The sequence below is a fragment of the Anser brachyrhynchus genome (genome assembly GCF_964034855.1).
Source record: "Anser brachyrhynchus genome assembly, chromosome: 3".
NCBI lineage: Eukaryota > Metazoa > Chordata > Aves > Anseriformes > Anatidae > Anser > Anser brachyrhynchus.
The window spans coordinates 74,630,950-74,645,082 of NC_137696.1; the positions used below are offsets into that span (position 1 = coordinate 74,630,950).

The 14,133-nt window shown below is 40.4% G+C and overlaps 1 protein-coding gene across 3 annotated transcripts in view; it reads left to right on the forward strand.

Annotated features, from left to right (window-relative positions):
- Positions 1–1,811: 1,811 nt before the first annotated feature.
- Positions 1,812–14,133, forward strand: part of HS3ST5 (heparan sulfate-glucosamine 3-sulfotransferase 5) — a 204,144-nt gene continuing 191,822 nt past the window's right edge. For all 3 annotated transcript variants that reach the window (XM_080586870.1, XM_080586867.1, XM_080586868.1), the window contains exon 1: positions 1,812–1,950. The gene's annotated coding sequence lies outside the window, so the exon portion shown is untranslated. The remainder of the gene's footprint in view (positions 1,951–14,133) is intronic.

Genomic DNA, 14,133 nt, shown 5'->3' on the forward strand with positions numbered 1-14,133 from the left:
AGTGGCCTCCTGCGCTCGGAGGCTCCTTGCTCCGCAGGACACGGGCACGGAACTTGCGTGGGGGGAGAGGGAGGGCTGTGGGGATCTTTCTTCTTTATTTTATTTTATTTTATTTTATTTTATTTTATTTTATTTTATTTTATTTTATTTTATTTATTTTATTTTATTTTATTTTATTTTATTTTTATTTTATTATTTTATTTTATTTTATTTTATTTATTTTTCTTTTAAGGCACAGAGGTTGAGAGAGAGAACTACAGCCGGGAAGGACAAGCACACCAAAAGTACATAGCTCCCCCTCTCCCATCTTGCACGCTTCTTGGGTACGCTGCTGCAAGAGGCAGGCAGCGGCGGCAGCGTTACAATGCGAATCACAAAGCGAGCAACTTCCAATGCTCTTGTGGCTATTTTGGATTTCTCTCCCGAGAACGGGCTTTTTTTGGTGTGTGTTGCCCCCCCTCCGACCCTCCCTTTCCATAGGATTGTTATAATTATTCTCTCCCTCCCTCCTTCTCCGCTGGCTCCCCACTCCCCGCCACGAAACCCGGCAATAAGGATGCACCGTCCTCGGTCCTCTTTCGGCAGGTCACTGCGCTCGGGCGGAAGGTGAGCCGGGCTGGGGAAGGAGAAGCGTTTGCAGGCAGGAGGAGAAGGAGCACCGCACCGCTGCCCGGCTGAGGCGGGCCCTCGCCGCCTCTTCCTCATTCCGCCGCGGTTGCTCCTGGGGCCCGCCGGCAGCTCCCGCGCGCAGCAGCCCCCCAAATCCCCCCCAAACCTCCCCGGCCTCGTCCCGGGGAGGCCAGCCTCCGCTTCTCCCGGCGGAGCCCGGCCTCTGCCCGCGGAGCGGCCGCGCAGCGCCGGCGGAGGGCCCTGCCCTGCACCTGCCTCGGCGGGCTGGGAGGGAGGAGAGGAAGGAGGGAAGAAGGGAGGGAAGGAGGGAGGGAAGGAAGGAGGGAGAAAGGAGGGAGAGAGGGAGGCTCCTCCGTGCGCGGGGAGAGGCTCCGGCTCTCAGCTGGGCGCTCCCGGCAGCTGCTGCCGTGCTGCACCGCGGGCGGTGGCGGCTCCCGGCGCGGCGGGAGCGCGCCTGTGCCGCGGGACCGCAGAGCTTCGAGGCGGGGGGCTCGGAGCTCAGCCGGGAAGTACAGCCAGAGAGTTGCGCTGTTTTCTGTTTCTTTTCTTTTTTTTTTTCTTTTCTTTTTTTTTTTTTTTTTTTGGAGATTAAGCTTTTTTACACCCATTATTTTTAATCACCCCCCCCCTCCCTCCCGCCCCTCTCCCACCCGACTGCGGTGCGTGTGCCACCAGGGGAGGATGCGCGGCTCCCCCAGCCCCAGCCCCGGCAGCTCCGGCCGCGGCGGCGGGGCGCGGGGGGCCGCGGAGGGCCGCGGGGCCGGGGGCGCGCTGGGCCGCACCTGGCCGCGCCGTGCTGCGACCCCCCAACTCCGCCACCTCTCGCCGCTGCCCCTCGCTGCCTGAGCGCCCGCTCGGCCGTGCCCGGCAGCGCACACGCACCGAGGCACTCACTCACTGACTCGCAGCACTCTGCCGAGCTGCCCAGGCTGCCGAGCAGCGCCGCCAGGAGCCCCCTTCCTTCCTCCCTCCCTCCTTCTCCTCCTCCTCTCTCGCTCCCGCCGCTCTGGAGGATGCCCGGTAAGTAGCGGCGAGGACCAGCACCTCTGCCGGTGCGTGATCTCACAGCTTAGGGACCGCTTTATAATGCTGCCGCCCGCCGGGGGAGGGCGCGGGGGGGACGAGGGGAGGGGAGAGGAGATGACAGCGATCCGAGGCGGGAGGCGGCGGGGCTGGCCGGGTGCTCCTCAGAAGGACTTTTAGCTGCGCGCCCCGGGCTCGGATGTGGGCGCCGAGGGACGGGGTCCGTGCGCCGCAGCGGGCACCGGCCGGGGCGGGGGCACCTCGCCTGCGCTGCGGGCTGCCGCCTGCTGCACCGCGGTGAGTACGGGGCTCCGAGCCGCTCCGGGGTCCCCCGGGGACGAGGGAGAGGTGGAGGGTGCCTTGCCGGGCTAGGGGCCCTCGGAGGTGGCTCCGCTCCGCGCTTTGCCGGAGCCGGGGTGCGGAGCGCACGGTGCCCCCAGTGCGCCCCGGGGCCGGTGCCCTGCTCTCCCCGCCTCGGTTTTGGAGGCGTCCCCTGGGGTTGCCGGCGGGTCCGGTGTTTTGTGGAGCCCGGAGATCCGCCGGGCGCTCACCTGCGGGGGGGGGGCGGCCAGGTGCCCCAGCACCACGGCCACACCGTGCCCGCCTCTCCCCTGCCCCTGTCCCGTGCCGTGGGCTCCAAAAGCGGCCGTCCCCCAGGGAAGGAAGGCTCGATGTTTGCAAAACACTCGCCTTCGACTCAGCGCACGGCGGTGCTGAGCTGGGGCTTGCGCACGGCCAACTCCTCGCAGCCCGGCGTCCCAGCCCGCTGCCGAGTGCCAGAGGGCAGCGGGGCTTTGCTTCGGCTGCACCGCCGGGCGTCATGTGCGGGAAAGGCAGACAAAAGCTGGTGGGTGCTGCAGGTTGAAAAGTGGGTTTTGGTAAAGCGGATTTTGGTAAAATGTTTTTCTTACTTTTAACTTTGACAATGATGTCTTTTCTCACTGCGTTTTACAACCTGGGCATGATCACTCTCGCATTGACTTCAGAGAAAGAAGGTTTTGGCCAATGCAGAGTACTTTTCAAATGAAGGGGACTGGGCAGAAGGCTGTGAGAGGGTGAAGTGAGAGAGACGTGTAAAAGAAACTTCATTTCAAAAAGATAGCCTTTTAACTAAAGAGATTTAGCTGCACTCGGCCAGAAATATCTTCTGGATTGTCATTCCCGCTTTGCAGTGAACAAGTATCAGGATGATTTCTTGATGTGTTTGACATCAAGATGGACTGAAGCCCATTGTTTTACCCACAGATATTACAAAATATTACCAGATTCACGCCTTATACTATTCTGGTGTTGTATATCTTTTTTCTTACTAAAAAGTTGGAAGCAGTGGGAGACCAGATACAGAGCTCGCTGAGGCTACTGGATGGGCTCGCACTGACTTCAGTGGTGTGTGGATCAGGCCCAGAAAGGTTCGATAGAGGGGTAATAGGAGAGATGTGGTACACTGTGTAAGGAAAGGTGTTGCATAAGCATTTAACTCATGATCAGCCTCCCTCTAGGGAGGAGAAAAATCTAAATGTGCATTACTTTCTTATTCAGTTTTAAAGAACTGTTTCACAACACAGATACAAATAAGAAATAATGCTTCTGTTTAATAATTAAAATGCCCATATTCATATGGACTGCAAAGATTTTATGAAAGGAAAAAAAAAAAAGATCCATTAGCAAATGGAAGCTCTAGTTCACCGAACATCTTCTGTTCAGTGCAATATTTAGACTTATTTAGAATAGTCAGATATATAATTAAATATCATACAAAAAATTGATATCCAAATGGCAAAAGTTATTCTTACTCCTGTAACCTGACTAACCTCTCACTTGGTTGGAATGTATTTAAAAAGGAAGTGTGAAGAAATGCTTTTATTTTACTTTATTTTCAAATCTGAGTGCTGAAAGAACTCCCAAAATACTACTAGTTGTCCACTACTTGTCAAGTATCAGAATTATGACCATATCTCATGAAGACTTTGACTATTACATTGTGATAAGTAAGTGTTTCATAAGAATAATAACCTTTCTCAGTTAGGGTTCAATAAGAATGTTTCCGTTCTATGCACAAGTGTGTGTTAATACGCAAGTGTAGAAAAAGTTTGAGATGCTGCATTTCTCCTTCAGCTTTATTTGTAAGCATCTGGTAAATTTATCATTGATGATTGAACTGAATGCACCACATTGTGAACAGATTAAGATATTCATGTTACGAAGGATTTAAAAAAAAAAAAAACACTCTAGAATGGACAAATGCTTCACTGGTTCTTTCTTTCTCTTCTTGCCTTGGAATTACATAGGGGAGATGAAAAATCCTTCCTCAAATGTCATATTATAGGTTCATTTCTGATTTTCCTATGAATTCAAACGTGCCTTTTATCACGTATCATATATGGGAGTGAAGGATACGTATTTTATGGGACACTGCATGGAGAAAAATTCATTTTGAGTTTCTTTGTTGCTTCTTGTCTCTATTCTGTCTGCTCTTTACTCACACACCATAATGCCACAATCTATTTTTGCTGATAGGATTTCAATTTCAAGTCAAATGTGAAAAATATAATTATTCCGTATTAAGAGTTTGGGTCTGTTTGTTGTTGGTGGTGGTGGTGGTTGGTTGTCAGTTTGTTGTGTTGTTTTGTTTGTTTATTTTATGGTTCAGAGCTATATTTAATTCTCTTTCCTTGTTTGGATGAGGAGAGTCAGTAGTTCACAAAATTATGATATATACTTGAATAAATCTTCTATTTTGCCCTGAGAGCCATTGGTGTGAAATTCTATATTCTTTTCACTTTGATGTTCCAGTACTTCCTCCTCATATGTGCATGTGGGAATACAGCCAGGTGTTCTTGTGGACAGCATCTGCAAAATAGGAAGTGTTTTGTGGTTTTTTTTAGTTTTACCTGTAACTGAAGAGTATATAAAATTTGATTATATAAGGCAGAGTCAAAGGAAGCAAGATAATGAAGTACAGAGAACCGCTTGGAGAAGATTTTGAATTCCTGTTACTCACTTCTAGCATCTTTATAAGCCTCACCCTGTAGAACAAGTGCTGCTTATCTTAATTCAGATATCTCTTTTTCTAGGCTACTACAAATTTGCTGTCATTTGCCTGACTCTGAAACATGTTTATGGCATTGTATTACTGTGTTATTAAGTGAACAGTCACAGGTGTTTACAGGTCTCAGTGTTCAAATATAGGAAATAATCATAGAGAGATTATGCAAAACTGACTTTGTGATTATTACATCTTTAAAAAACTTTTTCAAAATAAATTTTATCATTTGTTAATGACAGAAGACATTTGTCAGATAATTTATTTAGGACTATATTCTTATATCCAGCAATTTAAGAACAAAAAGCTTCCACTGTAGCTCAAATCAATCAAAATATTGGTTTTAGGTTATACATTGTACATATGGAACCTGGCATGTAAAGCAGATGGTATGTAAAATTATGCATAGCATGTCTGGAGAGCCATACAATATCCAAATGCAGTGCAACAGAACAAGGAAAGAATGCCACATTCGCATGTAACTTAAAATATCAGTCACTGGCCTATGTCTAGTCTCAGCTGCACTTCGTTTTCATGTATGTGTGTGTATGTGTGTGTGTGTTTGTGCATGTACATGTGTTCAATTTCTTCTTACTTAATTCAAGACCTTTCCTTTATAGTATGAGCTTCCCTAGAAAAGCGTTCAGGCTGAAATGATATGGCATTGGCTGAATGAAATAAAGGTGGATAGAGAAGGAAAACTAGTTTGGTTTAGTTTTGGTTTACAATGCAGTTGCACACAAATTTAAAAACTAATCGAGAACTGAAGTTTTAGTCTTGTAAAGAAAATAGCCAAACACTGTTTGCTACCAAGACTGGGTTCTTCTGTATTATTTACGAATTTCATTTGCCCAGCCCTGCAATAGTACTTAGTAGTACTTCTGGCCTGCTACATAAATACTGTGTTAGCACCACACATTCTCTCTCTCAAGTATTACAAATCTGTAAGCTCAACTTTTCTTCCTGGAAAAAAAAAAAAAAAAACAAAACTATTACTGTGCATTGTTAACATAGCAGATGAAATGATCATTGCAGAAAGATTCACTTCATCAAAACCCTTAAATAAATATTAGTCTTTAAGCATTTGCTAACTTCAAAGGGACCTAATCACACATAGAAAGAGTTTTGTTGCATACAGATGCTTTCCTGACCAATGACCATGAAAAGCAATATTTTTCCAAAGTTTATTCAAGTGTTTAAATGTGTGCTTATGAAATACAGTCAGTCACACATCTCTCTCTCTCATTTGCAGGGGAAAAGTTTGAAATGTTTCTACTTTAAATAAATAAATAAATAAATAAATAATTGTATATGAGTGCTGCAAGCCATTAACTATTTTAAAAAGATTTGGGTAACAATAGTCTTTGATGGTATCTCTAAACCAAATGAGCTATTATAGACAAGATCTGAAAGATGAAGTTTATAATGAAAGATTGCCACAAAATTAAATATAATGTCAGGAACCAATACTATATAAGTTAGAGTTTACTAGCTAATTTTTTAAGATCCAGCCATTTTTCAAGGAGGCAAATTTAAGGAATGATCCCCTGTTTAAACTGTTGAATATCCCCAAATATTTTTAAGGTTTTAAAGCTACCTGAGTTGATATAGAATGTCTTATGTTACAAAAAAAATGTGTTCATTCCTGGTACTTTTCATGCCCTGGCACTTTTAGTCCATATGCATCTTCTTGCTTGCGAGCAAATGTTGCTTGAGAAAATATAACTTTCTGGGGGATTAAAGTAGCACAATTACCCTGATATGTTACACAACAGTGTCTATCAATCCATTCCTCTTTTGGAGTTGAAAGAACTTTTATCCATTCTAATCATTTTAATACAATCTTGTATTATAATGGCTTGAACAATCTTGACTGCACACAGTTGCTGGAGTCTCCAAAGGACTGTCATAAATAAAACTATGAGACTCTATTGTAACAGACAAATATTCAGAATCTACCAAGGGATGACAAGATTCTGCATTGAAGCACAAATCACTACGAAATGTCTGTGAATACCAAAAAATGATTGGTAGGAGGACATCGTGAACCAGTTTATGATCTATATATATATGTACTATTTTTTTCTTTAAAAATATGTAAAGGAAATATTGGTATTAATGGATTAATCCTATATATAATTAATTGGAAACTGAGCCAACGAATAAGGGATTTGTCCTCTACAACGGTTACTTTAGCTTGCTCAGCAGCACGTAAACTTTCTACACTAGCTGACAGACTCTCAACTTAAATCAAAACCTCCCTTTGCAACCTGGCATTGCTACTATGATGACAGCATCAGAAAACTGGCATTTCATGGGAGTCAGTTTACATCAAAGGAAATGGATTTACTCTTCAACCTAGATTCTGTGCAGACAGGTTTGTTTTCATTTTTCTTCTTACCATGTACTAGTACAGAAGGCATGGCTTTTGCCAGAAATGCAGATACAACTGAGTTCGGCAAAAAATGTAACTGAACTTAGAGGCAAAGTTGGAAATAGTGGAGACATGGCAAACTGAGGTTAAAATATACAAGGATTAGTTTTGTTTTGTTTTGTTTTCTTTCATGAGAAGAAAAATATATTATTTCATTAAACAATCTTTAAGAGAAAAGTAAAATGGAAAAATTAAAGCAACTGAGGTTAAAAATAAAATTACAAAAGTTAAGTTATCTAACATGTTCCTGCCACAGGAACAGTAACTAAAGATAGTAGGTTGGGAGCTTCAAAAGAAGACAAAAGACAGAAAATAACCATTTCACATCTTGGAAATCTAGATGGCCCCAGCAGATTTTATGTGTATCTGCATACACATTTATCTATGTATTTATACACACTCTTTTCTTTTTTTAATATAAAAATATGCATAATTTCCAACTTTGTTATTGTCTGGTTTCCTCATCCCTAGCAGGAATTTGCTGGTTGTTCTTTCTTTCTGAACAAGAAGACATGGAGGAAGATGTGACAGCACAATAAATAGCTGAGAGTGGTTAAACTCTTTTCTGAAGGTAAAACAACAGGGTCCAATGGTTCTCCTGCAGAATGTTTTAAACCCAAGGCTATAAATAATATCCAGTGCTGCCAAAAAAAAAATAAAAAATCCCCTAATCCCGAAAAAGGAGAAAACAAAATGAATCTTCACTTCAGTGTCTGAAGCCAGCGTTACGCTATGTCCTGAAAAACATGAAACTGAAAGATCTTTTCCCAGCTACAGGCTAGTGTCATCTAAAATCACAGTCAAGATCTTCCTTCTATGGCTCAAAAAACAGCTATAATCTTACATGGAAGAGCCAGGAAAGAAGGAACGATCATCCCTGAAGGCAATGTGCAGCTTTAGAAAAACAAAAGATGATATATTTAACACAATACTCAATTTAACACAGCAAATAGATATACCATTTTTAACATTTATTTCTGACGTTGAAAAAGCAGTTACCTGAATTGAGTAGAGTTAACTCTGGCATGATGTCAGAAGTAAGATTTGGAGAAAATTATTTTAAATAATTTCCTGCTGCACATCTTCACTCTTGCAATAGCTGTATAAGTATAAATAATGGCAGAGGTGGCAGCAAATCTCTACTATTTATAATTTCACATTCCTGCCTCTTGTAAAAGGATTAATTTGCAATGTAAAATAAAACAGATTTGCATTAGGGAAAAGGTCTATTGGTATAGACCCTATGAGAAGAGTCAAACAACATGTCTTTATTTGTATTCTGGTGGAAAATTATATTCCTGAATGAAGTAAAATCTGGCTAAAATAATCTATTAGAATCCTTTTTGATAAATAGCTCTAAAAGAGAAAATATGACTGATTAGCTAATTACCAACCAGTCAGTCTTCGCTCAGAGGTAGAAATAATTTGAGAATTAATGAAAATTCCTTCTAGGATTAAGAGCTCTCAGTTTACACATACCAAACAGTTCTGGTTACATTTGACATTAATATCCCCTCTTTCAGTGTCTCATAGTGGTTTCTAACCTAAGAATGAAATGTGCTTCCTTTATATATAACCAAAGTACTCAGGCTTCAAAAAGGTGAGTCATGCAACTGTGGAAAATGAAATACAGTCCTTCATTCAGGACTTTCCTCACGTAAAATTCTGGAGTGATTGCTTATGGTTGCTTTCCCAGCAGCTCCTTCATGACTGCTATGAGGTAGATCCAGGTAAACATGAATCAACAGCTATTTGTTCCCTTATATACCAGACCTATGGTCCTGTAACTGCCTTGGCTTGTCTTCTGGAGACTAGCAGAGACTGTTTATGATGCAGGTGTTTGGAGAGACATTTTTTGATACCTCCTTTTTACGCAACTTAATAGCAAGAAACAACAAAGGATATATCTCATGACAGAAGCCTTACTTACCAGCTTTATACCTACACATGAATTGTTTTCTTTAACAAAAAAAAAAAAAAAAGAGTTGAAAAAGATTTTTCTGTTGTTTAGATTTGACAACTTTCTTCTTCTCCAACAAAGAAAACTAGAAACTTTTGTGGTTTGTTTGCTTCAGAACCAAAAAAAAGTGTATATGCTACTTCAAGATGTGTATATCATTTTCCTTTTCTCTTCTGTTTTTTTTTGCTGGAGAAGCAGGGAGGAATTTCAGTGAGAAAAAGAAAAAAAAAGAAAAAAGATAACATTTTTAAGCTTTCAAAATTTTTTTTTCTTTTGCACACGGTAAAAATGTCTGCTTAATCTCACTTTATTTCATTACTTTGAAAATATTCTGTATTAAATTTAAAAATAAATGATGTCAATGCAAATTGGAGTAAACTTTTTTTATTGCAAAAATCTTGTCTTTGAAAATATTTTATTCAGCTCTGATGAAAATCAGGGAGTTGGTTGAAATTCCTTTGTTATTTGATTTTTCAGACTTAAATCCTTTGAAACCACAGCTGTCTGTAGAAAAGGTGTGTTTTCATGTTTTCTGTGTGCTGTGATCATAAATTAATTAAAGGTATACTTTTTCTTTCTTTTTATTTTTCCTAGCTATAAAATGATTATTTGTAAAAAATAAAAAATAAAAAACTGAAAAAAAACTACAAAGTATTGACACAAGACTCTTGATTTGTCCCTAATCAAAACGTTTTATTTCTAAAGTTTAATATTTTTAAATTCATTTTACAACTTCCAAAAAGAATTTTAAAAACTCTAAATGTGTTTCTGGTGAGTAGAATACCTTTTATTTTGTCCTAGAGCACACATCTCTAGAATAGATCACATTTTTTGTCTGATGGATCACAAGAAACTATGATTCTTGGAAAGGTAATCAGATGCTTTCCTGGAAAGGTACTAGCTAGTGAAGTGCTGGTTATTATTTTATTCCTGAATGCTACTCATGTAATGAGGAAGACTTCAGGTGATAACAGAAGGAAAGGAACAAGAAAGTGTTCTTGTTTGGTTGGTTGTCGTTGTTGTTGTTTTGCCATAAATAAAGAAAACAGTGAGTGGGAAATCAAATGTGTCTTTCTAACAAGTTTAAGAGGGGAATGTCCTCTGACCATGCAGTATTTAGGCTCAGGATGTAGATACTAAAAGACAATTAGTGGCCATTTGGAAAGAAATCTAATTTGCCTAGCTTACCGCTTCAGGATTTTAAGTTTAATATATGTTGCTTATGTGACTTGACAACGTATCAGTAAGTCATGCTTACGAATGAGACAGCTTGCCTCTGGTCTGGGATGTATACCAGCACCAGTGCATTGGATCAGGATGGAACACACAGCATGGGGAGACACAGCACAGTCCCCAGCACAGTGATAGGCAGAAGCTGGCCACTCACTTATGTTTATCCCCCAGGGACACATGAGAACAGATTTGTCAGGCTTTCTCTCTTTTATTCCAGTAATAATTAGACCATAATTGGCAAAATTTACTGTTGACCACAGCACGTTGTTGATTGGAAGCATGGATTTTATTTTTATTTTTTCCTATCACAGCTGCATTTCTGTTCTTTGCTTATATTTTGTGAGTGAATAGCGCAAGGCATCCCTCTAGCCTTGATGTCAGCTAATCATGGCCACTTCCATATGGTTAAACTCTTGTAGCCTCCGGAGCACAGGCTGCGACTAACCTGCCTTTTGGGAGCCGTCCCCAGCCTGGGCACGCGCCCTGGCCGTGCCCAGGAAGCCCTTGGGAAGCAGCTGGTCAAGCAGCCAGGATCAAATGAGGCATTGCCTTGAAAAAAAATATATTTTAGAAAACAACAGTTGAGCATGGACTATTTAATTCACTTGCACAGTTGTAGTCTTAATAGTATTTAGGTCAGTATAATGGCTCCATATACATACACATTATTTATTCGATTTTTTTTCTTTCTGAATGAGAATGAGCTCCACTGATTTAAGTTGTGTTATTACAGCAGAGCATGATGTCTTTATAAATCATGTAAAACAGGCTTTATATTTCTTTGTAAACAGCCATCAACTGTGGTATATACAATAGTGTTCTGAGAGTACCAGAAGATTTAAACGTGATAAAATGTTTTAGGAAATGATAGCTACTTTTCTGCAGTTTCTATTTATAGTTGTTTCTTATTGAATGCTGAGGTCAGTTTGTTGAGAAATTGCTGTTATAGGAAAGCTATTGTCTACAGTACATTTGTTGTCAGAATTTTGTAAAGTATTGAAAAACCTGTTTTAGAAAAGTAAGAATACAAGCACTTCTTCTTAAAGATATGTTATTAACTTTTGCCAGAGAATACAAATGTAGACAAAAATGCTTGATTGGTAGTATATTCAGTATTCTGTGTGTCAGAAAAAAAACCATGTCAAACATTTTAGGGTGCTGTCTCAGAAATCAAACTCCTTCAGTCTTTAAAATACAGACACCCTCAGCTAACAGTGAAAATTAAGCTTATTAAGGGCAGTTGGGTAAACTTTTAATAAGTAAATGCACAACACTGGACTAATTGCATAAAACAAAATAATACTTCAGTTAATTGTGGAGGAAAAATACTTTCATTTTTACTGGTTCTTATCACAAGTTTTCATTTCTTGGTATTTAGCATCACTGTTACATATTTTGCAACATCTACAAGTCACCTTTTTTACTCTTTCTTCATATTTTACTGCTGAGCTTTGGCAAAGTTTTATGAGTGTTTCATGGATGTGGGGCAACACAACCTGAAAAATATTGAAAAATGTATCTGGCTGTGGGTAAATCAAAGTGTCTTACATGAAGCCCAGGAGAGATTCTGCTTCTCACTGCTAATCCTTCAGTACCATTTTTGTGGTTCATGGACTACATATAAAAAATTACAGTGCTCCTGGGGGAAGTCCCCTATCAGAGAGAGGACTTTCCAATAGCAAAATAATGGCCTCCAACTATTATGACCTCAGGTATGTGGTTATACCAAGTCCTGGGGGCAAGGTCATGAGGTTCCAGTGGCTTTTCTGGACAATGCTTTTAGTCAGAGCTCCTGGAGGTTGCATTGATTTAATACTTTTGGTGGTTTGAACTTGGGAGAGAGAACAAACCTAAATCTTTTAGCCATTTCTTTCTCTGAGTGAGGCTTTTAGGATTTTATCTCTCAGGGGAGTTTCAAGGAATCTTGACTTTACCATTGTGTAAGCACATATATAAGCTACCTGGTGGACCTAACCTACAAAAATGTGGATCTGAATCTGACAAATAGACAACAGTCAAATAGACAACAGTCAAATATCAGTTTCAGTATTCAGCAGGAGCTATTTGGCTTGACTTACAAAGAAGTGACAAATTTTATTTTTATTTTTTGTAGAAAATTCAGAGGAAGCATATCAGGATTTTAAAATGAGCTTTGTTTTAGAGGTCTGCATGATATATAAATCACTTTGTCTTTCTCTTGTAATCACTGAGTTCCCTAAAATCCTTCATGTTTGGAAAATCATGTTTTAAACATAAAAGCATAGTAATAGATATTGTAAGATTCCTGGTAAAAAAATCTGAAAAAAGGTACTGTATGATTATGATATACCTGTAGACACTGATTTTTAATTTGTTTTTAAATATATATTGTACACACTCACATCAAAACATAAGAGAATTTTATCTGAAGGTAGAGGACGTAATGATTACAGAGAAATGAAAATGTTCTAAAAAGTTTAACATATTTATCAGTGATACTTTAAAAAGAATAGTTAAATAAATAGCTGTCAAACTGTCCTGGAGCTTCTTTTGGTGTGTGGCTGAAGCCTGTCTAGAAACCACAGATGTGTTTCATGTTCTAAAGAACATCCTGCCCCTGGCATATTGCTGTAAGGCCCCTGGTGTCCCTGTCTTTCTCTTCTCTCCCTTCAGTGGGGTCTGCAAGGGTGATAGCTTCCAGCTGGTAACTCCAAGTTATACAGTCCAGGGTAAGAAAAAACTCCTACCAAATGATGGTTCATGGATAGCTGGTCTCAAACTGGGAGCAAACAGAGACTTTACCACAAGCTTGAGGTTTCCTTAGGCATCTGTCTCTCAAAGATGATGTCTTTTCATCCAGACCATTTATTGGAAAAAGCTGCAAAAGCACACTCTAGTTCTGCAAATCTCCCTGCAGACTGCCTCAATCTTAAAACATTGTCACTTGTGGCATTAATATAAGCACCTAGTCAATGTTTCAGTCTATGTTATAAAGGTACTTTGGACAGATATTAGGTTGAGACATCCATTGAGAAAGATCATGATGAATTTGGTGACAATATCATACTGGTGCCAACAGCTTCTTATAAGCTACAAGGCAGCGCACGTTCCTTCTGAAAAAGCAGCTGTCACTTTGGCCAAAATTGTTCCTTCTTCTCAACTGCTCTCTGTGTGCAGTAGGCCTGATTGACCCTTGCAAACTAACCTTGAAGCTGCCATTATGGTAATGGAGACCTGCCTCTTAGCCTGGTCCTGCAACCATTTGGCATCCTCTTGCAAAATAGTCCTAGACCAGCTGTGTCAGCTGCCGCCTCAAAAGTGATCCTGTCTGCTTATAACTCAAAATGTAACTCTGTCATACATACACTTAGTGCAGTACGTTTCTTAAAAGGCACTTTAATCAGCTGGCATTTTAGTCTGTAGGCCTCTGGGGGTCAGGTTGAAAAATTACACTAATGCTGGACTCACTCTGATATCCTGGGCAACCTTCTGAATTTTAAGTAACTATCCTCAGAAGGCCATACTTTTCAAAAATTATCTTTAAGTCTGCACAGAGAATTTTGAGCTCAGTTCAGCTAATAGCACATTGATATGCAGGCTAAAATTAATAAAAATGTAGGGTAAGAATCTGAATTTATAGATACAAGCAGTTATTTTAGTGTTCATTATCTAAGTATCTGCCCCGTAGATTGTTAAGTATTTGATTTCAATGTTACCATAATTTTAATATTTGCATCTGAATAAACTTTTTTTTTTTTTGGTAACTGCCTACTCAGATATGTGGGATTACTCTCAAACCCTTACAGAAAATGATCCTTTTATAATCTGGAA